Source organism: Microcebus murinus, chromosome 6, assembly GCF_040939455.1.
Source record: "Microcebus murinus isolate Inina chromosome 6, M.murinus_Inina_mat1.0, whole genome shotgun sequence".
In the NCBI taxonomy this organism is placed as follows: domain Eukaryota; kingdom Metazoa; phylum Chordata; class Mammalia; order Primates; family Cheirogaleidae; genus Microcebus; species Microcebus murinus.
Genome location: NC_134109.1, coordinates 90,735,799 through 90,758,958, shown reverse-complemented (window position 1 = coordinate 90,758,958; position 23,160 = coordinate 90,735,799).

Sequence of the window (23,160 nt, the reverse complement as noted above, 5' to 3'; positions counted from 1 at the left end):
TCTGCTGTCTAAGCCACCCAGTCTATGGCGTTCTGTCACGGCAGCTCAAGTTGACTAGGATGTCTGGTCTCTGAGGTCTTGAAATTGCTCCTCACCAACTCCCTTTGCTAAAAACACACACCTTGAAATTCTCCTCCTTCAGCTCTTGCCACTAGTGCAATGCAGTGGTTAAGAGCAACTCTAGACAGCTAATTGTGTGACCTTTAGCAATATGCTTAACCTCCCTGTGCCTCAATTTTCCCATCTGTCAAAGCGGCTAATAATAGTACCTAGCTCATGGGGTTGTTGTAAAGTTTAAATTAAGTGTCAATGGCAGATAACAGTGGGTTGTTATCACTAGAATGTAAATTCCATAAAGAGAGGAATGTTTGTCTGTTTCGTTCCCTGATGTATCCTAAGCACCTGGAACTGTGTCTAGCACATAGTCACGCTCAATGACTATTTCTGGCATAATCGAATAAATGGTCTTCTCACCGCTTCTGACTGGATTTCCAAATCTTCTATGATTTGGCCATAACTCAAGTTTTCCAGTAATATAGGATCCAGTCATACAACTGACTGGAATTTCTTATTGTTACAAATTTTGCATTTTCATATTTCATTTACCTTGCTCCAGCTATCTCTTCTATTTGCAATGTCTTGCCAATCCCCAACGTGTCTCAGCCTCCAGAGTCTTACTCATCTTCAGGGCCATCTCAAACTACTCATATCATTAACTTAATAGACCATCCAAACTTCCAGAAGATTCCTCTGCTCCCCTCCATACACCCCACCTCCTAACAAAGGTTGAACAAAGGTTCACCACTCCCTCCCCTCCACACGCAGACACATAATCTCAAAGGCTCTGAGAGAGACAGGAGGGGGGCTTCGCATGGTCCTCCCACCTCAGACCCTCAGAGCCCTCTCCACACCGAGAGTGGTTTGGATTCCTTTCAAGCATGGTTTGGATTCCTTGAGCACCTCCTCACAACTTCTCCTGGGGAGTACTACCTGACTAGGAGAGAATAGAGATTTCTAGATGGAGTTACTGTACATTAGAACTCACTCTACCTCAGTTTTGGGGGAACTTTTCCAATACCCTTTGAAATGACCAGAGGAGCCACCTGCTGGAGTGTCGTAAAGTCATGACTGATTCTCAGTGTGTCGGAGGTAACGCTCACAGGTGGATGGGGAGGCTGCTCCTGAAAACTTCCTTCTTTTTTCCACACTCCCCTGTGCAAACAAGTTCATGGCTGCCTTCCTCCTCCCTGGAAAATAAGTAGAACTTTTCTACCCCTGAAGTCATCAGAGGTGATATCAAAATTTGATGAGGAAGGGGCAAGAGGATAGAGAACAGATATCTGAGAGGCTCAGATCCCTGCAGTAACTTAGTCTCCCACAGAATTTGGATAGAAAGCCACTTTATTAGTTTTATACAGTTCCATTTCCTCTGTCCTTACTCTTCTGCTATCCACCTTCTATTCCTAAAGTGGGCCCTTCCCTGTAAAAATAGGTTTATTTGATCAAATTCTGAATGTACTTGCACAAATGAGTTGGAGGGTAAGTGCGGCTGTGTTTGTTTTTCTGGAGAGACTAGAAGTTCTTCCCTGCTAGTATTGCTCAAAAAGAGCCATGGTGCCATCTCTCAGCTCCTGGAGTCTCTCTAGCTCCACACAACCACAAGTGGATTCACCCTGAGGGCAAGAATCCCGCCTGTTGCTGCTGGAAAGAAGGAAGTTTTCAGGAGCACCCTCATCATCTGTGAGTGTTATACTTGCCTTTTTATCATAGCCAGTGGTTGGAGTGCAGCCCCGTGGCATCAGAGAGCTGAGTCTATGGCTAAAATGTCACCCCAAATCCCTCCCCAGCCCTGCCACTGTTTTGCCCTGCTATTTCTGCGCTAATAATTGTCTTGGCTAGGAATTTGATGAGTATCCTAATTAAAGCATCTGAACTTTTTTTCCTACCAAAAGATTCCTACCAGTAAGTACTCTGTTAATTCCCAGAGAAGGTGACCATTGAGCATAATTAGAAACACTGCAACAATAGCAACCTACATTGATTTCATGCATTCTAGTGTACAAGGCACTTTCACATCTATGACTTCAGATCATACTCATAATAACGAACTCCACAAGGAGAGCTGGAAGATTATAATCAGTCCTTTTACAAATAAAGATTCTCAGACAGGTTGGCTAAATAATTTTGGCTTATAAGTGACAGAACCAAATCCTCTCTTGAATAAATGGAGGGAAGGGGCTATTAGAAGGAGAGTGGGAGAAGGTGAGTAGAGAGGCCCCACTAGGAAGAGCTATGTGATGTGTCTGACAAAACCCAGGATCTGATTTATCTCATCAACATCAGGCTTATTTAACTAATGTATAATGACTCCTGAATGGTATAACCTGGTCTCTTTCAGTCTCTTGATAGCTTGCCTGCACTTCTGTTCTTGCCAACACCAGCACACTGCAGCCAGAGAAATCCAACCTGATCCTGGCATGTCATATATCATATCATATCATATCATATCATATCATATCATATCATATCATATCACATCTTGTTATGCTCCTAAGTAAAATTCTTCCAGGACTTTCCATTGCCCTTAGACAAAGTCCAAGCCTTTGCATGACTCTTAATGAGGGCTTCTATGAGCTAGTCCCTAAAGATCTGTTTCTGCCTTATCTTATCTCCCAGTCATTCTCACTCTTTCCAATCCAGCCATACCCTTCAGTTCCTTGGGTGTGCCACACCTCTGTCCACTGTGTTCCCACTGCTGGAATGTTCTTCCTTCTCCTCCTTTGCCTCCAAACTCAATCAATACTTCTTCAGGTAAGAGTTTCCTGATCTCTGATCTTCTTGACCAGGCAGAATAACTCTGATATTTGCATAGTCCCATGCCTCTCTGCCTGGAGAGCTTAGTAATTGTATGTTTATTCGTATGGTTAATTGATTAATATCTCTTTCATCATCTACCCAGAGAGATAGAGGTGCCTGGTGCAGCTCCCTATTGTAACCCCAATACCTACCACCACACCTGGAGTATGGTTGGCACTCAATAATTACTATTGACTGAATGAACAAATGAGCAAATGGAAAATGAAGGTGATTCTGCAGACTAATTAATCCTCATTAATATTTAAAGTTCGGTGGAAAGCTATGTCCCTCTTGGCAAGTGTCCCAAAGATGAAAGGGGCAGTGAGTGGATGTGACCTGTTTCTGTGTGTCGAAGAACAAAATTTTAACAAATTGAGTTTTAAAGATCTAATTGGCTTTTATTAGCAATTTATGAACAGGACATCATCCAGTCTATAGAATAGACAGGGGCTGCACCACGCACGGCAGAACAGGTTTTTGTGAGGCGGTTTGAGGGGGAACAAGGAAACGGCACAGTGCAAAAGGCAAATTGGTTAACCTCGGGTTACTTTCTTTGTATGGGTCAGAGCAACAGGAACTTCCTTATCACCAGCTCAGGTTGACTGGGCACCTTTTGATTGGGTGTTGTGGATCTACGGCCTTTTGGAAAACTGGGCTGGTGGGGGATTTGGCTATCATTTCCTGATTTCTCAGAAGGTCAGATCTTACACGTGAACAGCTTAAGTTTCAGTTTGGTAATATGGAAACTTAGCATGAGTGACTCTATTTTGGGTTGGTCTATTGAGGCCTAGTGCAGGAGCCCAGTCCAAATCAATAGCCTCCCGTAGATTTTATCTAACAGGTGTTTTGTGGCAAAATTCTGTGAGCGAAATTTCAATCTTAAAGAACTGCTGAGGAGTTCTTTTGTAAATACTTCTTTTTCCTTTTTATCTTCTCTGCTCTTCCCTCCTCCCTAGCCCTCCCCACAAACAAATAATAGCACTATCTTTTTTAAATGGCAGTTCAGTGCTGGTGGTGAGTAATTCCCTAGCAGGGCGCCCTGGTTAAGTGCTTAGCGTGTGTGTGGGCGAGAGTCATTCGTGCTAACACCTGAGTGCAGTCCCTCGGAGTGGACAGGATGCTAAGCCACTGTCTCAAGAAAGGGCCACCTTCCTCTTTCGCCTTCCCAGCCCTTTGCCAAGAGCCCCACCTTGAGCTTCTTTACACCGAGAGCAGCTTTTGAAGCAGATACGCACCTGTTCGGGCACATCCCCAGGCTGAGCCGTGGGGCTTCCTGATGACAGGGTTTGCTCACACACAGCTAGCTCTGCGTGCCTGACTCAGAAAGAAAAATGAGTAAAAAGAACTTCTCTTAAAACCGGCTCTGTGAAAAGCAAAGTATTGAGAGAAGAGAGTTTTAAGACAAAAGAGGCAAAACAACTAAGAAATAATCATCAAAAAACCCCCACGTTGAACGGGTTTATTTCCAGAAGCAGAAATGAACGTCTATTTCCCTCTGTATCCACGCTGCAGGGAGAGAAACGCAGCTCAGCAGATTAAACTGGCATTTTTGCAAGAGGGTCTTGAAGTCCCTCGTTCTTGGAGAGGGAAAGTGGGGCAGGTGGAAAAGAAGACTTGAAATTGGCTAATTTGAGGTCATTGTTGGTTAACGGGGGTACATTTGTGTCAGGAGTCAGGGAAGGGTTTAGCCTTTCACTTGATCTCTGGATGTGCCTGAGGGGCAGCGAAGTTTCGAAGGAAACAAACCAAGGGAGGATTTGTGTTTCGCTCCATCAGTTCGGACCTAAGAATCTAAGAAGACGCTTGTAGCACTATCTCCTCTCTGAGCGGATTTTTTGCTCTGAATCATCACAACATGGAAAGCCCTGACACCTAGGATATCCTGAGGGGGAAGGCAAGAGAGAGAGAAGGATGTAATTGTGCCAATTCATCTGGCCAGGAGACTGAGGGCACAATGTCCTTTGGGCAGAATAAATTGTTATTTTGGGAGCTCGTGTTGATCATTTTGGCAGTAGTATCCTGGAGGGACAAATCCAGAGTTGCAGAAAGATGCTTTGGGTGCCTGAGGCAGGAAGTCAATTAGTTATAAGGCTCTCCTTTCTCTCACCCATATTTCTACAGGGTGAGTGGCCATTAAAGCTCCAATTTAATGAAGTGGTAACTGACTTATATTTTATTGCCTAATTTAAAACGCTTATGATGGTCTTTATTTCATCAATTTGTCATGCATGTACATTTTTTAGAAATTACATTTTACAGCTTGCAGTGTTTAACACAGCAGAATGCTAAAAATTTTAAAACGTGTACGTACACCCGTTCTAGAGAAGGCTGATGTCTTATGATATTCAAATTCTAGTTCTCCTTGCCCCTCCATTCCTCTTCTCATGCATGATAAAAAAAAAAAATCTTCACATATTGTATTTTAGGAAGAAGGTTTTTTTGGTTCTATTTCTGTAAGGCCATCTGGGCCTTATTTCCAATTACCCTTGCAACCTTGAATTTCCAGCTGCTGTTCACCATCACTGTAGAATTATTAAATAAATACAGTTCTCAGATTTAAGAGCTAAGAAATTAGCAGGGTAAACACTTTCTACTCTGGAAACAAAAGAAATAAATGCTCTACCAACAAAAGCTACTTTCAAACATTTTCTCTTTTGGAAAGTGCTATTTCATTGTTTGAAACCCTTCAGACCACTTGGCTACACCTTACTCTCCGGTTAAACACACACCAGTTCTGCGTAAGCCCTGACCCTTGCACCTGGCCCAGAAGGGAAGCATTGGGGAGACAGCAGCATGCAGGACTCAGGTTAGAACTGAGCAGCAGTCTCCTGGGCGATTAAATTCACCAGACAGAGGAGGAGTGTGAGGATTCGGGTATTAGGGCTGTGTGATCCCCCTTTTCCAGCTAGTTAGTGGCTTTCTTTTTTTTCTTCTTTAAGGTTGTAGTCTCTCACTTTTATGTTTCCCTCCTCCCCTTCCTCCACGTATTCCTCCCCCTCCTCCTCTTTCTTCTCCCCACCTCTTCTTACCCCCTTCTCCTCTTCCTCCTCCTCTCTCCTTCTTCCCACTTTTCCTCCCCCTCCTCCCCCGCCTCCTCCTTCCTGTGGACCATCTGTAATTAATAGAATAGAGGATCCACTATGAGGAGGTGGCTGTGGAGGCTCTTGATGGGATGAGCCCTGTACAGAGGCAAAGTGCCCAAGAGACCGCGGAGAGAGAAAGACGAATGAGTCTCTGCCCCCCGCAGAACCTTGAGAGAGACCGCCACTGACAACAGGAAGACAATGGAGTTGGCTGCAAGAAGACGGTTTTATGTGTGTTTTAGTACACACCCTTCATGGGTAATCAACTGAAGCAAATAATATTTGTCTCACATTTTCCATTATATAATAGTTTTTTTTTTCTTCTATGTTCATTTAGAAAATGTGTGTCCTTCCTGAGCGGCGTAACCTGCCTAATGCAATCTCTTCCATCTGTGTTGATATTGACCTTTCACCTGAGATACATTCCTCCTTGTGTGACCCATCCCACGTGTCACCAGAGCATCTCAATAGTTAAATTTTTACATGATGGAGAATGCATCATTGAAAAGCAAACATTTTTGAGATGTTTCTGGGCCTGTGTTAAAATGCGGCTTGGATATTATCAGATTCATATGTTTACACTGCTCTGTGTCTCACGCAACTTGTAAATATTTGATAAATGTTACTTTTTAATTCCTGATAACATTATGAAAGTGTTAAGAAACGTTATGGCTGATAACCTCTTTCTGAGCCTCGTACTCACATTTACCATGTAGAGTTATTGATTGACTAGAGCAAAATGATTTTGTTTTCAGGGAAACAAAGTCCCTCAGTGGCCGCATTCAAACTTTCCCTTCATTTAATTGTACGTTTTCCAAGGACAGAGATAAGATAATTTTTTTTTCCCTGCTGTTTCTCAAGCAGGTCAGCCTGGGTCTACCAAGACCAAATATTTATGGACATATGTGAGTATGCGGTTCCCTGATGACAAATGTGTGATAATATGTCAGAATGAAAGATTTTTGAGACAGTAATGTTGACTGTCTGAGTGGGGCATTTACTTAAGCTGTAGGTTGCTGGGAAGCGACTACCTGGCCTTCAATCAAATAAAGCATTTTCTAATGAATGAGTTCACACTCTGAAGTGTACCCACCAAGATCAGGACATCCAGGTACAAAGGCACCATCCTGTGCAGAAAGAGTCAGCGATTTTTATGCAAGCCCGCGAGTGCTTCGTTCCAAGCTCGTGCTTCTAAGGAAAACAACTTCTGCTGGTTTAGATTAATGAATAAAGCGTCAAACGATAATTTGAAATTTGGTGGGAAAAATGTTTTTAAATCCACTATACTCTATTTACACTACATACACTAAATACTAAATTACACTAACTACTGTAGATACACTTTATTCTGTTTTTCCATTTGTATAAGATACAAAGACGAAAAATACTTATTTCATGCTATTAAAATGTAAGATATTTGTTACCCTAAGAGGAGGTGACTAGAAGGGACAAGAGGAAGGGATTTTGGGGGTGCTTGTAATCATCTGTTTCTAATCCATGTACTGGCTATATAAGTGTGTGTGCAGCTTGCGAAAGGTCGTTGAACTCTACAGTTACAATATGTTTATATATGTGTACATATATCTATATATACTCGACAAAAAGTTTCATTGTCAATTTTCATATATTTTAATAAAGATTACAGACACATATTAAAAGTCTGCATGTATCCTTGTGTAGTCCCACTCTCCTTTAAAATATATATATTTTTTTCTTTCTTTCAAGTTCAAAGGGATCTATAGAGTCAATATACTTGTATTTCCCTGGAAGTTAGCGTGTGCACACTTCCACACGTTTCTGGAGGGACTCTCTTATTATATCCACCTTGGATTTTGTGTAACGGTTCATGTAAGTGAGACCTCGCTCTCACTGCAGCACCAGGCTCCGGGCTCCCTGAGGCAGGGGTCACGTCATGTTTATGCCCTAGGAGCCTGGCATATGGCAGGCAATCAATAATTATCGAATCAGATGCAGAAGATCAGGCAGTGCAGGATTCCCAATATTTCCCAAACTGATCCCTTCAGTTTCTTTCTACTCGGTAGTTCGTAACACTGAGCACAAAAGGGGGACAGAGCATAACCACTTCTGCTGTGACCAGGTGACATGATCGGCAGGGATCCAGCCTCAAATCAGGAGCGATTGCACAAGGGCCAGGAAGTAGCCAAGGACAAGAACTGAGCAACTTCATCCGAGTTAGGTAAACAGCAGCTAGCACAATGGCTGTGCTAAATAGGACAAGCTCAAAGTGCAGTGGCATGGCCAAATAAATATCTCCTTCCACTGGCATGGATATAGGAGCTCCTTAGAGACCTGCCATGCAAGGATTACAAGGTATATTTATGGCTTATGTGCTTTGCCATATGCTTTATTTTGTTTTGTTTTGTTTTAATCTCATGATACCACTGTGGTAGAGGTAATGTTATTCCCTTTTCATAGATGAGGAAACTGAATGAAGCTCAAGAAGTTAAGCAATTGCTTCTTGGTCACCAAGTAAATGACAGAATTGCAACTCACACCTACATCTGTCTGGCTGACTCCAAATCCCATGAACTTAGGGCATCCCATATTTCAAAAGAAAAACGAAATCTGTGAAAACTCAGAATTATTCTGATTAAGTTCAGAATTAAAAAAAAAAAAAAAGGAGGGGGTGGGGGAGAGATATGGGAAATTTCTATGTCTTTTTTTTTTCCTGGATGAGGATAATGCAACTGAACTGAAGATCTATAAGGTTAAGTAACTTGCCTAAGGCTCCTCAGCTAATGAGCAGCACCACCCAAGATGGGAGCTAACGTCCCTTCAACTCCATAACCTATGCAATTCTCACTCTACTGAGGATGCCAAACATCTCTCTTCTTCAGAGCCAGCCCTGGTCAACAGGCAGTAGCTGTCTGGAGTTCTATGCTGGAGTGGACTGTGAGCCACTGCAGAGCCTCACAGGAAAGAAGGCTGGGATAGATCAGCCATATTGCTTATTTGCCAACCCTGTGCTGTGCTCTTCCTGAAACCCACTTCCCTATACCCCTGTGAAATCCCCCAGGACTGAATTATCACAAGCCTTGTGCCTTCCAACCAGCAAGGCTCAGACATGAAGGCCACACTCTGCTAAGCCACCTTAATAGTTGCCTGCTCCAAAGACATTGTATCCAGATGGTTTGGAGGTTGGTAGTATTTCTACTTAGGCTTTAATTTTAAGTAAGGAGACACTTAAGTCACTAAAGCAACAATGGACTAAAATTATCCTTCATATAACGTCAGTTCACTTAGCATAAAAACACTTATTAAGTGCCTACACCACTTTCTGGAAATGGGAAGCATACTATGACAATGAATAAGGAACTAGATTGGAGTCAAGACTATCAGGCTCAGGTTCCAACTTGACCCCTCAACTGGTTGTGCAGCTCTGGACTAGTCACTCATGGGTTTGGAGTCAGACCTGGGTTTGAATTCTGGCATTTACAAGTGCTGTGACATTATGCAGTTTGCTGCATTTCCTAAAGCTTCAGTTTTCTTATCTTTAATATGTGAATAACAATAGCTGCCTGTTTAGGTTGTTATGACATTCATGGAGATGCCGCATGTTAAGTGCTCAGCACAATTCTTGCAACATTAAGTCCTCAGTAAATGCAGCTGTTGTCAATATTCCTTGTCACTCAATTTCCTCATCTATAAAACTTAGCCCCAATGCAAACCTCCCCATCCTTCACAACGTCCACTGACAAGTTCAGGCTCCATAAAAATATGAAATTATATTTAATTTATGCCTCATCTCAAAGAGTAACCAATCTGTTAAGCAAACAGGACCACAAAAAGAAAAGGTAAGCAATAATAACACATGATACACATCTGCAAAACAAATGAGAAGTAATATATGGGTACAGAGAAAATCTGGGAATAAATGAAATGATTAGAACTGCAAAGATTAGTTAAAATATGGATTTTTGAAGGAAGGGAAAAGCATGCCTTGTCACAGAGCACATAAAAGGGGGTTAAAGACTCCTTGAACTGGAAATTCTGCTCAGATTCAGAAGCCCTGATATCAAGTCCTAACTCTGATGCCCCCTAACTTTAATTTTTATGAAGCTCAGCTTTTCTCATTCTGTAGAATGGGAAAAATAATAACACTGGCCTTTCGGAGGGCTGAGAGGATAAAATTAGATCATACATATTTATTGGCTTTGAAGAGCTGAAAAGCAAAAAAGAGATATAAATGGTCGCATTTATTGGATGGTACAAGACAAGGCCAAGTGATTGCTTGGGGCACAAAGTTTAAGGAACATGACTCTCTGAGAGTGTGCCTCATTAGATCTGCACACTCGTCTCCACTGCTGGCCCACCCTCATGCCAGACCAGGGACAAAGAGACAGCAAGCAGGTCCCTGAATGAAGTAACACTGTGAAGGTAAATAAAGAGACATGAGGCATGGTGACAAATCCAATGACTAGTGGGCTAGAAAGCACAAAGCAGTGAGTCCGGAGCTGCTGAGACAGTGGAGCTGTCTGGGTTTTGGAGAAGGGACGTGGCCTATGTTTTCGTAGCTTGAGCATAGAACGCAGAGGTTAGATGGGATTCTGGAACACATGCTGGGTCTGTAGATCATGCTCTATTTTATTACGGATTTGGGAAAAAGATAAAATTATGTATATCATTATATGTCAACTGCTAAAATTATGAATTATGAATTAATGACATCAGTGAAGAATTGATAGTGCATGCCCTCCTACTATAATGTATAGGTGGCTGTGATGGAGATTGCCTGGTCATTCACGTCAGCCAGAGAAACATTTGCTACCTGCTATTTGTATCAATTGGCTACTAAAAAGGGAAGCAGCGTTTAGATAAGCTGATGCTTTCAGCACAGTAATTCTTGAAACACAGAACTGCATGGATGTAGATTTGGAATGTACAGACTGTCAGTGGAGTTGAATATTCACATACCTAATAGAAAACATCTTAATTCTGTTCTGTTGAGGGTCAGGAAAGAGCTCTTAGGGTCATGGAGGATCAGAAACCTAGGAACTTATTTTGGCCTGTGATAGGAAAGTTTTATCCATTACATCTAAACGTATCAATTAACAATGGCTGCCAGGAGCACTGTCAAATGAGGGGTTCCGAGGTCTCAGCCAGGCTTAGCAGGTAAGAGCCACCATTGATTAGCAATGTCTGTTACAAGAGCAGCATAGCTGAGAGGTGGGGTGCGTGCCAGGTACGAGCCCTGATCCAGTTCAACCCTTTGATTTCACGATTGCTAACGCCAAAGCTCTAACCCTGGAAAACTTAAAGCCACACAGAAGGTCAATGAGTAAGTCAAAAATCAAACTCAGCTTCCCTGATTCAATGCAATTTATTCACAATCAACTTCTCAATGAGTTGCAGAATATTTTTATTTATGGCATTTATTAAGGAGCACCTTTCTTTTCCTTTGAACCCCACATGTCAACTAAGCTTTTCAGTTCTAATTATTTCATTTTATTCCAAGATAGCCCCCATACCGATGTAGCACTCTCCATTTGTTGTGCAAATGTCTATGATGTGGTTATTTTTTACTTCTGACTTATTTGTTACAATTTTATACCTGAGTTTATCTGTGCTTGACATTTGGGGCTATAGTGGAAGAGTCAACATTTCGGAATTCTATTTTTCTTCAAGACATTTTACTCTAGCTGAAACCACATCTTTTCTAGGCTGGCCTATCAGAAATGCAGCATAATGGGAGCCTTTGCTGAATATGAAGCAGATTCCTAGAAAACAAATGAGCATTGATCTATTTTTATTGATGTGCTTTTACTAACTGACAGGAAGTGTTCTTTGAACACCTCTCTCCCAACCATTCCACTCCAATAAGCCACTGAGTTTGATAATTTCCAACACACGGCCAACGCTGCTGTCTGGAGAGTCCAAGCGCCTCACCGGCCATGGGGCTAAGTGGGGTGGCCGCCAGCACCAGGGTCTCCCTCATTCGAATGCAGCCTTTTCCTGATGCGGAGCTCGCGTCCTGACCTGCTATGACCCCTCATTTTGGGACTACAGGCTGAGACATGGAAACCTCAGACAATCGTTGGTCTTTTTTTTTTTTTTTTTTTTTAAAAAAAGAACGATTTAGCTAGAAATAAACCTGAAGATAAACTGTGCACACATCCGGTGTACGAGGAAAAACAGGTTTGGGGAAAAAAGGTTACAAAAGAAATGGGGAAAATCAGCTGTTTTTGTCCTTTTTGAGTCCAGATATCATCTACTTAGATGTCATTGAGCATCAGGCAATGTCTAGGATCTCCAAATTCCACGTCACTTTCTCGGTGGAAATCGGTGCACAGAGACATATGATCTTTTGAAGGCCGGTGAGGGCAGGCTCTGGGGCTTTGCTGTTAGGAGCAAAGTGAAATCACCTCCTCTGGGCTAGAAGGAGCGCCCTGGGTCTTTTTATTCCTAACGTGCTACCTAAACATTGCAGAAATGTGTTATTAAATTCAAATAAAAATCTAGGGGAAGGCCGGGCGTGGTGGATCACGCCTGTAATCCTAGCACTCTGGGAGGCCGAGGTGGGCGGATCGCTCAAGGTCAGGAGTTCAAAACCAGCCTGAGCAAGAGCGAGACCCCATCTCTACTAAAAATAGAAAGGAATTAATTGACCAACTAAAATATATATAGAAAAAAAAATTAGCCGGGCATGGTGGCACATGCCTGTAGTCCCAGCTACTCAGGAGGCTGAGGCAGAATGATCACTTGAGCCCAGGAGTTTGAGGTTGCTGTGAGCTAGGCTGACGCCACGGCACTTACTCTAGCCCAGGCAACAGAGTGAGACTCTGTCTCAAAAAAATAAATAAATAAAAATAAAAAGCTAGGGGAAAAAGACACCCTTCTCTTTGAATCATATTCTCACCCACCAAAAGAAAAAGGGCTTCTCAGGGCTTACCTACTTTGTTTCTAAATCAATACAATATCTAGTTCCCTACCAATTGGAATAAAAGGGAAAATATATTACACCCGTAATACTGCTGTCCTAACACACCATAACATTCTGGGGGTATTGCCTTTTGGTATATTTTCCTGGGCATGTGTTTTTCCATAGCTATAACTTTATTATTTATTATTATTATTTTACTTAAGTTTACGATATATATTTTATTTTAGTATTACTCCTTTTTTTCCAAAACTATTATTTTTAATAGCTGCATAATACGCCATAGTTTATCTTTTTAAACCCTTTATTGCTACTTAGGTGAGTGCTAATTCTAAATAATACTTCTATGGACATCTTTGTGCATGACACGTTTATCATCCCTATGGGAGTCACTTAGCCAAGATTTCTTTGGTTACCTTCTTCTCTCATTTCCACTTCCCATTCTCATTTTCGTTCCAAAACAAGCACCATCTTTTTTTTTTTTTTTCAAATGGTTGAATTATTTAAAATATTTGATGGTTTGCCAAAATCCTGTCTGCTCTTTGCTCAGTTATGACCTTGGCCTAAATGAATGCAGTTTTAGTTTCCCACGTTCATGTATGGGGCCAACTCTCCTCTAAGGAGAAAGGTAGTGTGTAGATCTTCGTTGAAGGGCTTCCGTGACATTCTAGGTACAACACTCCTTTGTGCTCGTGGTCACAGCAGGGACATCGCTGAGAGGCCTGCCTGAAATAAAAATGGCACTTTTATGGCTATGGATGTGTTTGTCCAAAAAACATTTAATCACTCTGAAGGGTTGTTGTTGTTTTTTTTTTTTTCTCCTTGTCTGTAGCAAGCAGCATTTTGTAACTGTAGAGTTCTGCTAATGCACACTTCTGCCGGGAAGCTTCCCAGGGTGGGGCACAAAAGATGCTAAGTGGCAGGGGGAGATGGGGAGAAAGCCATTAACACTCCAGCAGAGAGGTCAGATTTGATGTTTCCTTTTGTTTGCAGGATCCAAATTAAGAAGCTGCTTCTGTACTTTCCCTGTTGCCTCCCACCTAAACACACTCTTGGGTCATCTCAGTCTGGTCACATCTTTTGACAATTAGCCACCCATTAACAGGATGATTGAAAAGGAGCCAGAGTGGTTTACACATAAAGTGCTTACTCTTTTCCAGGAAGAACACATATCTCTACAGTTTCATTAATGCTTGGGCCGATTAGTACACACAAAAAATAAAATACACTCTAGAAAGCACTAGCGAAGGGGAGAAAGTGGGGTGGGAAGGAAGAAAATTAAAGGACAAAACTAACCCTTAGAGATTTTTCCTTTTTTTTTTTTTTTTCCTTTTTGCAAACATGCTTTAATGGGGGGGGGGGGGTGTTATCTTGCTTCTATCTTTTTCTACCTTTAAAGCCAGTATTACCAGCCATTTTACTTGTGCTTTACTATTATTATCTGGGTGATGGCTGTGACATGTTGATCATATATAGCAGTGAGAAAATTGATTTCCCTCAACAGAAATGCTTCCAATTTTCCCAGGGCCATAATTTTATGTCCACAACAAAATAAAAGGGTCATTTTCCTTAAGATGAGGGGAATTGAAATCTTTGATAAAAACTATGGTAAATGTTGTACTTTTGATTGCGGAAACGGCAGTTTTTACAAACATCTGGCCTGTCTGATTTGAGGGTGTGGGTTGGGGGCAGGGGAGAGAGGTTTTGAAGGCAAAGAATTGTTGTTATTTTTCTTTAAAGAGCTGAATTTGCTTGAAGAAAGGGGCTTCGCTCTAAGTGTTCGTATTCATATTAAAGCTACAGGGGTGCTGCTTCGAGCTCACCTGCTAAGGCAAGCAAGAGGACTAAAAGAAGCCACAGTCACGTACATCCGGGCTTCTCAAAGAATGAACACCTGTGCCGACCCTCAGATGATCGGGAGCCTCCCTGCCACAAAATGTATTAATAAACTCACAGATGTTGCTTTGCAAGCCAAAGACATTTTATACCAAAGAAGGAGGAGGGTAGGGGAGATTGAGGCCAAGAACAGACCAGCTGTGTATAGGCACAGGGAGAATAAGAACAGAGGCTGTTTTCCAACTGGAATCCTAATTGCTGTGTTGTTTAGTTAGCAGCCCTTACTCAATCTGATGGAAACTGATTTCCAAGCAGTTGATGGAGCAACATTTACCAACAAATATTTAGAATTAGAGAACTTTGCTTCACCCCGAATCTACGTGCACAGTTAAAATGTAAACTTTCTAGCCCAAATACCCACGCATTTTATCCAACATGTGATTTGCCAACAGAAAAATTTTTATGTAATGGCTGTAGTTGCAACTATAGACACATGAGAGAAGATAAAAAGATCTTTTGGTTTTAAATGGTAATCTTTCCCGAACTAAAAGTAATCTGTGATCGTATGCATTTTTCATGTAGTCTAAAATAAACAAATGCAACTTTTATAATCAGAAAAAGTAATTTTATTAGGGTTTTTTATATGAATATGAATGATGAATATTCATTTGTTAGAGAGAAAAATTCACAATTCATTAGAAATCTGGAAGCACTTTCTCTTGGGAAAAATTTAACTCAGAGTAATAAAAGTACAAGAAAAAAACACAGCAATCTTTCTCAAAGTACACATTGTAAAGAAAATGGTCTTGCTGTCTCTTGATTTTTTTCTTCTTGAAAAAAATCTTTCTAACTCTACAAAAGTAAAATCTGAAATTGCTAGTATTTACACACTGCAATAGTTGTTCTTATACGTTTTCATGGTTTCACTGGTCTTCTTATCAAATCAAGTGGAATAAGTTCATGTCAATAAAGTACTTGAAAATGAAATGTAAGCAAAGAGGTTAAATGTCTCATTTTTAAAACTAGGAGTTAAAGCAGAGGTCAGTACATTATGGGCTGTGGGTCAAATCCAGCTCGCCACCTGTTTCGGTATGGCCTTGACAGCAAAGAGTGGTTTTTACATTTTTTAATTGTTCAAAAATATTAAAAGAAGAATAACATTTTGTGACATATAAAAACTACATGAATCTCAAAATTCAGTGTAATCTGTAAATAAAAATGGATTGGAATACAGTTGCACATTCATTTATATATTGTCCCTGGCTGCCTACATACAATAATGGCAAAGTTGAGAAGTGGCAACAAACCCTGTGGCCCACAAAGCCTAAAGTATTTACAATCTGGTCCTTAATCTATAGGAAAAGCTTATTAGCTGATTATTCCAAATCACTTGTGTGTGTCTGAGTTATCATATAAACACACTCATAAATTTCACTTTCATAGAGCATGAACTTTACCTTCTGTTATGAACAAAGCTTGATAGGTGTGAAGCCATCATATCTTTCCTTTCCAACTCACAATTTGAACAAAGTTGAGATCTGCAGATCTTACACCTGTGGGGCAAATCATGTTTCAGAGTCACTGAGGACTAAGTCTCCAAAAGTGAGTGAAATATTTTCAAGGAGACCCTTCAAATAATAGAAATTCTTGAAGCACTTAGAAAAATGTCTGCACCCAGAAGAAATGTGCTTTACACTTTTCTAAGTGCTTTACTCTTTGCCTGCTAAGAGCATTTATGTGCATCTATTCGGAGGTGCAGGTAATAGGGGAAGAAAACTCACTTCATTTCTTGGGAGCTGTGCTCTTTGAATGTATAGTTCTTTTTGGTGCGGTTTAGGTGACAGCAACTATAAATAGTTCTGCAGATACTGGACCAGGCAAGGTGAGTGACAAGCCATAAGCAAGAGGCTTGATTTGAATCCATGGTCCAGCCTCTTTCATGTGAAACAGTCCCTGCCTTTAGAATAGTAATAATGAATTAGAGTAACTTGCCTGCCTCATTAACACATGGTCTGATCTAGGTAAATCAATTTGGAGGATGTCAGAGTATTTAATCCTTCCCAAGGGTGAATTGTGGCTTTTGCCAATTTGTTGACCTTACGGCTACACCCAGAAGAGTTTCCTCATTTCATCTCCAGCCTGCCTTGATACTGAGTACGTCTATGCTGAACCAGGAATGTGACTGAGTCCCTTTGCATTTATTCTGGCAAATGCAGTGTGTTAGTGCATGCTGGAATACCAAGGAGGGTGCGGGTGTTTGTCCAGGAAACTCATCATGCCACACTAGAAGAACCCTTCCTTAGAATAGCGATGCTACTCCTTTGCTCGTGTTGAATCAGCCTGCTGTGTGTGAATTGCACATCTCAAGGGTCAGCATCTGAAAAATTGCACAGCATGGTTATGTGTTTAAGACAGAAAGATTTGCAACTAAAGTATAATTTGGGAGGCCAAATGGAGTTTGCAGGATTGCTATAGTGTTCTGAATTTGGTTCAGTGAGAATGTGATTTGCATGGGTGGCCACATCTCCAGATCAAAATTGTTGAGACTATCATGCACATGTACTCATCCTTTGCTCCCCTTTGAGGATGAATACATAGTGCTTGCAATAGCCAGTGGGAGGTGGTGTTTTTGGACTTCCTGTTCCTTTGGCTGATAGCACTTCACCCACTAGCAAAGCATTAACAAATTGATGTGTGTTTCCTCAAGTCGGTTCTCATAATAGGTTAACAGGTGTTCCATGAGGAAAAAAAATCTGCTCCATAGACAAATAAGCTTGGGAAATGCTCAGTTAAATAATATCAAACAAACTACTATATTATTTCTCAGAGCCTTTGACATGATTATATTCATGAGGCATCTCCAAGAGTGGATCTCTTATGTGCATTTTCCTAAATCATTTTGCCAGGAATGCTTCCTTCAATCAACAATTAGATTTCCATGGTACAAAACTTAGGATATGCTGAATTAAGACTTTAGGCAATCGAGGAGTGAGATGCTTCCATCCAACTAGTGAGTCGGAGTTATCTAAATTAATGGAGTCAGAAAATGTTAGAGGGAATGGTTTTAATGGTTTTCTATCTAAAACGTTCTCAAATTGCAGGCAGTTCTCAGACCTGGGGAGATATCACAGTCATTGCAATTTCATGCCCCAAATTAGGAAAGATGATAAAAAGGGAGAGAGTATACTTAGGAATACAAATCTATACCTAGTTAATTTGTTGCTTCAATAAAAATTACTGAGTGTGGTTTCAAGAGTAAAATAGACACAGTCCTTCCTCCAGGAGTTTACAAATGGGTCGGAGAAAGAGAGAACTAAAGAGACAATCGCAGTGGAGTGTGACAAGTGCTAGAATAGATGTAAGCACAGGGCGCTCCACGGAAGAGGAGCCTTTCTCAATGATGAGATGAGGTGGCAGGATTGGAAATAAAGTGAGGCTTTTCAGAAAAAGTAATAGGTTAGCTAAGATCTGAAGGATATGTGGTGTCATCAGATAACAAAAAAGGTGTGAGACAGAGTAGAAAAACTTGGAAGTGAATTTGACACAGAGCAAATGTAAGCTGGAAAACGGAAAGCAGTTCAAGACAACTTTAGGATGTGGGTGCTTTGAGTGGTGGGGGGAAGGGATAGCGTATGGCAGGCATGCCAGGTGAAACTACCTGGGTAAGCAGCAGCCAGTCATTAAGGAAACGTCAACATTAACTTTGGTACAAAGACAATGGGAAACTCTGGAAGTATTTTAAGCATGGCCATAGTATTTTAACATGGTCAAGTATTGTAACATGGTCATAATGTATTTGCAAATGATCAACCTGAACCTGACAAGAGTCAGGTTTGGTGGGTATGAGGGAAACAGTTGGAAACAAAACAATTAGAAGCCAGCAGTAATCCAGAGGAAAGATTGTTTAGTGTAGTGGTGGTAGGGATGGGGAGAAATGGACAGATTTCAAAGAAAGTTAGAAAGTAAACTCCAGAAGACACAGCAATTGATTAGATGTGGAAATTAGGAGCAGAGGTAAGAGTTAAAGACAGTGCTCAGGTCTCTGCCTTGGGCACATGTGTGGATACCGCTGCCATTTACTGAACTACATTTACTGAGCTAAGCATCATGAGAGGAAGAGCAGGTGCCTTCTTCAGGATGGGGTGTGGTGGTGTTGGATCATACTTTCTCTTTACTTTTGTCTTTAATTTTTTTTTGTCTTTAATGTTTCAATACAGTCATTTATAGGATATTTGAATGTAGGATCTCAGAGGCAGAGAAATTTTTAGTGACAACAAGGCCCAGAGTGTGCCCTTGGGCACTAAGGGCTGGAGTGGAGTGTAGGTCAAAGGCAATGAAGTAGAAGAAATCAAGAAGCACCTTGGCTAGGATAGAGTGTCCTCAAGAGTTCTCCTTCCCCCAAAATAACAGCAGGGCTTGGTGTGGAGACCCAGTAAAGTGATCCAGGTTTAAAATCCTCCATAATTAAGTTGCTGTGAGGCTGTAAGATGAGAGTGACAAGAAGTCAAGAGTGATATGGCCAAGTGTCATGAGTAGTCTGAAGGGCCAAGGGCTTTTACACAAGGGTAGTTGTGCAATGTTTTGGAAGCAGTATGTTTTTGGGAGTGAAATACTTGGTATGTAAGAAAAATAAAGGTATTGGTGTCCTCAGGAAAGAGCATTCATTTTACAGTTAAAGCTAGCAGTTAGGGGAAGCGTTTGGTGGAGTCTGAGAACATAGGGGAGTTTGTGTAACTTAATGGCCTAGAGAACTCAGTGGAAAATTTTGGAGAGGAGAGGTTCAGTAAGAGTTCAGCTTGCTCATCAGAGGAGAGGCACAGAGCAGTTGAGGATGAGAGGCTGGGGAAAGACAGATAAACAGAAAATGAGCCTTAGGTGATACCAGGTATAATGGGGTGGTGAGGAATGGTTGGTTTAAGGGATTCTTATACCTGCTATAGCAAATTAACACAAACTTACAGGCTTAAAACAACACAAATTTATTATCTTTCAGTTCTAGAGGTCAGAAGTCCAAAACTGGAACTTATAGGGCTATAATCAGTGTGTCGACAGGGCTGTATTTTTTCCTGGAAGCTCTAGGAGAGAGTCTGTTCTTTGCTTTTTCCAGATTGTAGAGGCTGCCCTCATTTCTGGGTTTGCAGGCCTCTTCCCACAATGGATCACTCCAACCTCTGATACCACCATCACATTCCCTCCTCCGACCCTCTTGCCTCCCTCTTTCCCTTATGAAGACACCTGTGCTTACATCGGGTCCACCCAGTTAATCCAGTATATTCTCCCATCTCAAGACCTTTAACTTACATCTGCAAAGTCCTTTTGCCACATAAGCTAACACATTCACGGGCTATAGGATGAGATCATGGATATCTCTGGGGGGCCATTTTTCTGTCTACCACAGGGGCCACAAAATGTTTTTGTAGAGGAGAGGAGAGTAGAGCTGGAAGTGGCAGGAAAAGTGAAGGTCTCACAGCAGGATTGACCAAGTCCTGGAACAATTGTGCTTCCAAGAGAGTTCTGATGCAGTCAGAGGACACAGGCATGTGGACTTTTATAATCTCATCACCCATTAGAAACAACAATGGCCTCCAAAAGGTGTCAGGAGAGGCCTTGGGAGAGGCCAGCAGCCACCGAGAGGTCCCACCAATCTCCTTAGGAAAGGGTAAAAATGGGATTCATCCATTGCATTTATTCATCCCTTTCATAAAAAGAATGAGTGTTTAGTCTATAGCTATGGGGGCCTTGGTAGAGGGTGAAAATAAGAGTGGTTGAATGAAGCATTTTGGCTAGTTGGAGAAAGAGGGCAGTGCTTGAACAAAGAATGGAGTTGGAAGTGACCTAGAGCCTGTTGCAGAGACACTGAAGAGATGCTTAGGCTAATAACAGTTTATCTTTGAATCGTTTCTTACATCTCACCAGCCATTAAGTTCTATATTTATTCCTTGGAAAATTCTTGCAAGTACATTCCTTTCTTTTTATTTTGCCTGTTTCTACTTTAGTCCGCATCCACCTAAATTTACATCTTAAAAAATCAAGACAGGCCGGGCGCGGTGGCTCACGCCTGTAATCCTAGCACTTTGGGAGGCCGAGGCGGGCGGATTGCTCAGGTCAGGAGTTCGAAACCAGCCTGAGCGAGACCCCGTCTCTACCAAAAATAGAAATAAATTAATTGACCAACTAAAAATATATATACAAAAAATTAGCGGGGCATGGTGGCGCATGCCTGTAGTCCCAGCTACTCGGGAGGCTGAGGCAGTAGGATCGCTGAGCCCCGGAGATTGAGGTTGCTGTGAGCCAGGCTGACGCCACGGCACTCACTCTAGCCTGGGCAACAAAGTGAGACTCTGTCTCAAAAAAAAAAAAAAAAAATCAAGACAAAAAATATTTAGAGGAGAAATGATATGTTAGGTTTGGTATATACTGATCCTAAAAAATGATGGCAGAATAAGGGATACAGGGCTGAGCCAGAGAGGCAGATTTGAAAGTCATTGACACAATGATAGTACTGAAACCCAAGGTGGGGTCAATACTCTTCAGGCAAGATTTTGGAGAAATAAGAACTGGTGGTCAAGGTCTCTATACAAGGAAAAAGAATTAGAGAAATTAGAGAGAAACAGGGGAGAGAAGGCTGGGGCAGGATTTGTTGGGGAAAGTTTCATCAAAATGGTCACCAGAGCTAAGAGCCACAAAGAGAGGAGACAGAGACTACAGGCCATGCCATCTCCTGGATTTTCTGACGACCAGGAAGTCATGAGAAACCTTGAAAAAATTACTATGTTAGATAATTAAGGATCACAGGCAACATAAAACTTTACTTTCCTTGGAGACAGTGATATTAGTGTACCACAGTCCACATTCTTGAAGTTATTTGTGTAATATGACGTGGAATAGCAAGTGATTAGAAACCATAAGACCACCGATATAAGTAAGAAGCCATTAGGGGAATTTTCAACCTATCTTCCCTTTAGTCAGAAAGACTGATGATTTGAAGGCAGGGCATATTTTAATAATAAAAAGAGAAGAAAAGCAATGTAAACATCTGGACTCAGCTTATGGCTTTAGGTTCAGAGAGGAAAGGCAGAAGGATATTTTGGCCATAGGTTTGTTGTGGAAACCGGCAGCAATGCTGATCCCAACATACTATTTAGCCTCTTGGTTAGGAAATCAGTCATCGCGTGGTCCCCAACACTGTGACAGGCTGTCAAGTGGGGGCAGAGTCTCATAATGATGGCACTCAGAAACTCGGTCTTGCTCTGCTCAATTTAACACCTGGATCAAGAAATCTTACATCTAACTCAACACCTCAAGATCAGACTGAGTTCAGTTCCTGGACTCATTTGATGTTTCCCAATTTATTTTGCTTATTAGAGAAGATAAAGAGGAAGGAACTCTTAAGGGAATTTTCTGAATCAAAAGTCCCCATCCCTGCCTTTGGCATCAGTGAGAGGGGCTGATGTGATACCTACAGTGAAGGCCTTGTAGGACTAAAACAAGGCAGAGGAAAATGCTCACATTAACAGAAGAGCCTGATTTCTAGCTGTCTAGGAAGATATTCCAGGTATCAGATGTGATAAATGATGGCTTACTGGATGGAAAGATGCACAAAAGTTCTCAGAAAGGATCTTGATACATTAGTAATGATAACCAGGCAACTGGAAAGTGTGGTTTACGCAGACCGGCCTGGCCAAGTTGGATGATATCCTTGAATGGGCAGACACTTAGGTGTTACCAGGATACAGAGAGAGAAAAGGACTAAGTGAATGGGGCATGAAAATGGCTTATTCTATCTTATAAAATATAAATTCACTCCAGAGCACATTTCTTCCTACTTGAACATCCACTGGTCTGTAACAATGAAATGGGGAGGAGAAGCTTTAATTTTACAGAAGCAAGGGTTTCATTCACACAATGGCTGAATCCTAATTTTAGAAATTGAAATTGTTATTTCAGAGGGGAAAAAAAAGAGTCTGTACATACTCCTTTCTTTTGCCCACTCTCTTTCCCATCATCTGCAGTTTTCTTCGTGGTATTTGGCATAAGAAGTACAGCACTGTGGTTAAACACTTTCGCACAGTTTCAAAATCCACATTTTCCAATCCATTTTACTCTTTAGCTTTAGAACATTGACACAAGTTACTCAAATTCTCTGAGCTTGAGTTTATTCATCTAGCAGATGGCACTAATAATATTAACAGTATCTCCCTCAAGAGTTATTGTGAAGGTTAAATAAGATGATGTAGGTATTTAGTACAGGGCCTGAAATACAATATTTAATGAAGAATAGTAATTATTATTATTTTATTAGGTAATATCAAAATGCAATAGGAAGAAAGTTGAGCGAGCTAATGGGTGGGCTTCCAAATGAATCACTTCTAATCTTTTGAATCCTATCTTTGAAATAGGAACCATAATATCTATACCAACAAATCCTTGTAGGTTTATTCTGTGAATGAATAGAATTATGAATATTTGCACTTTGTAAAAGACATC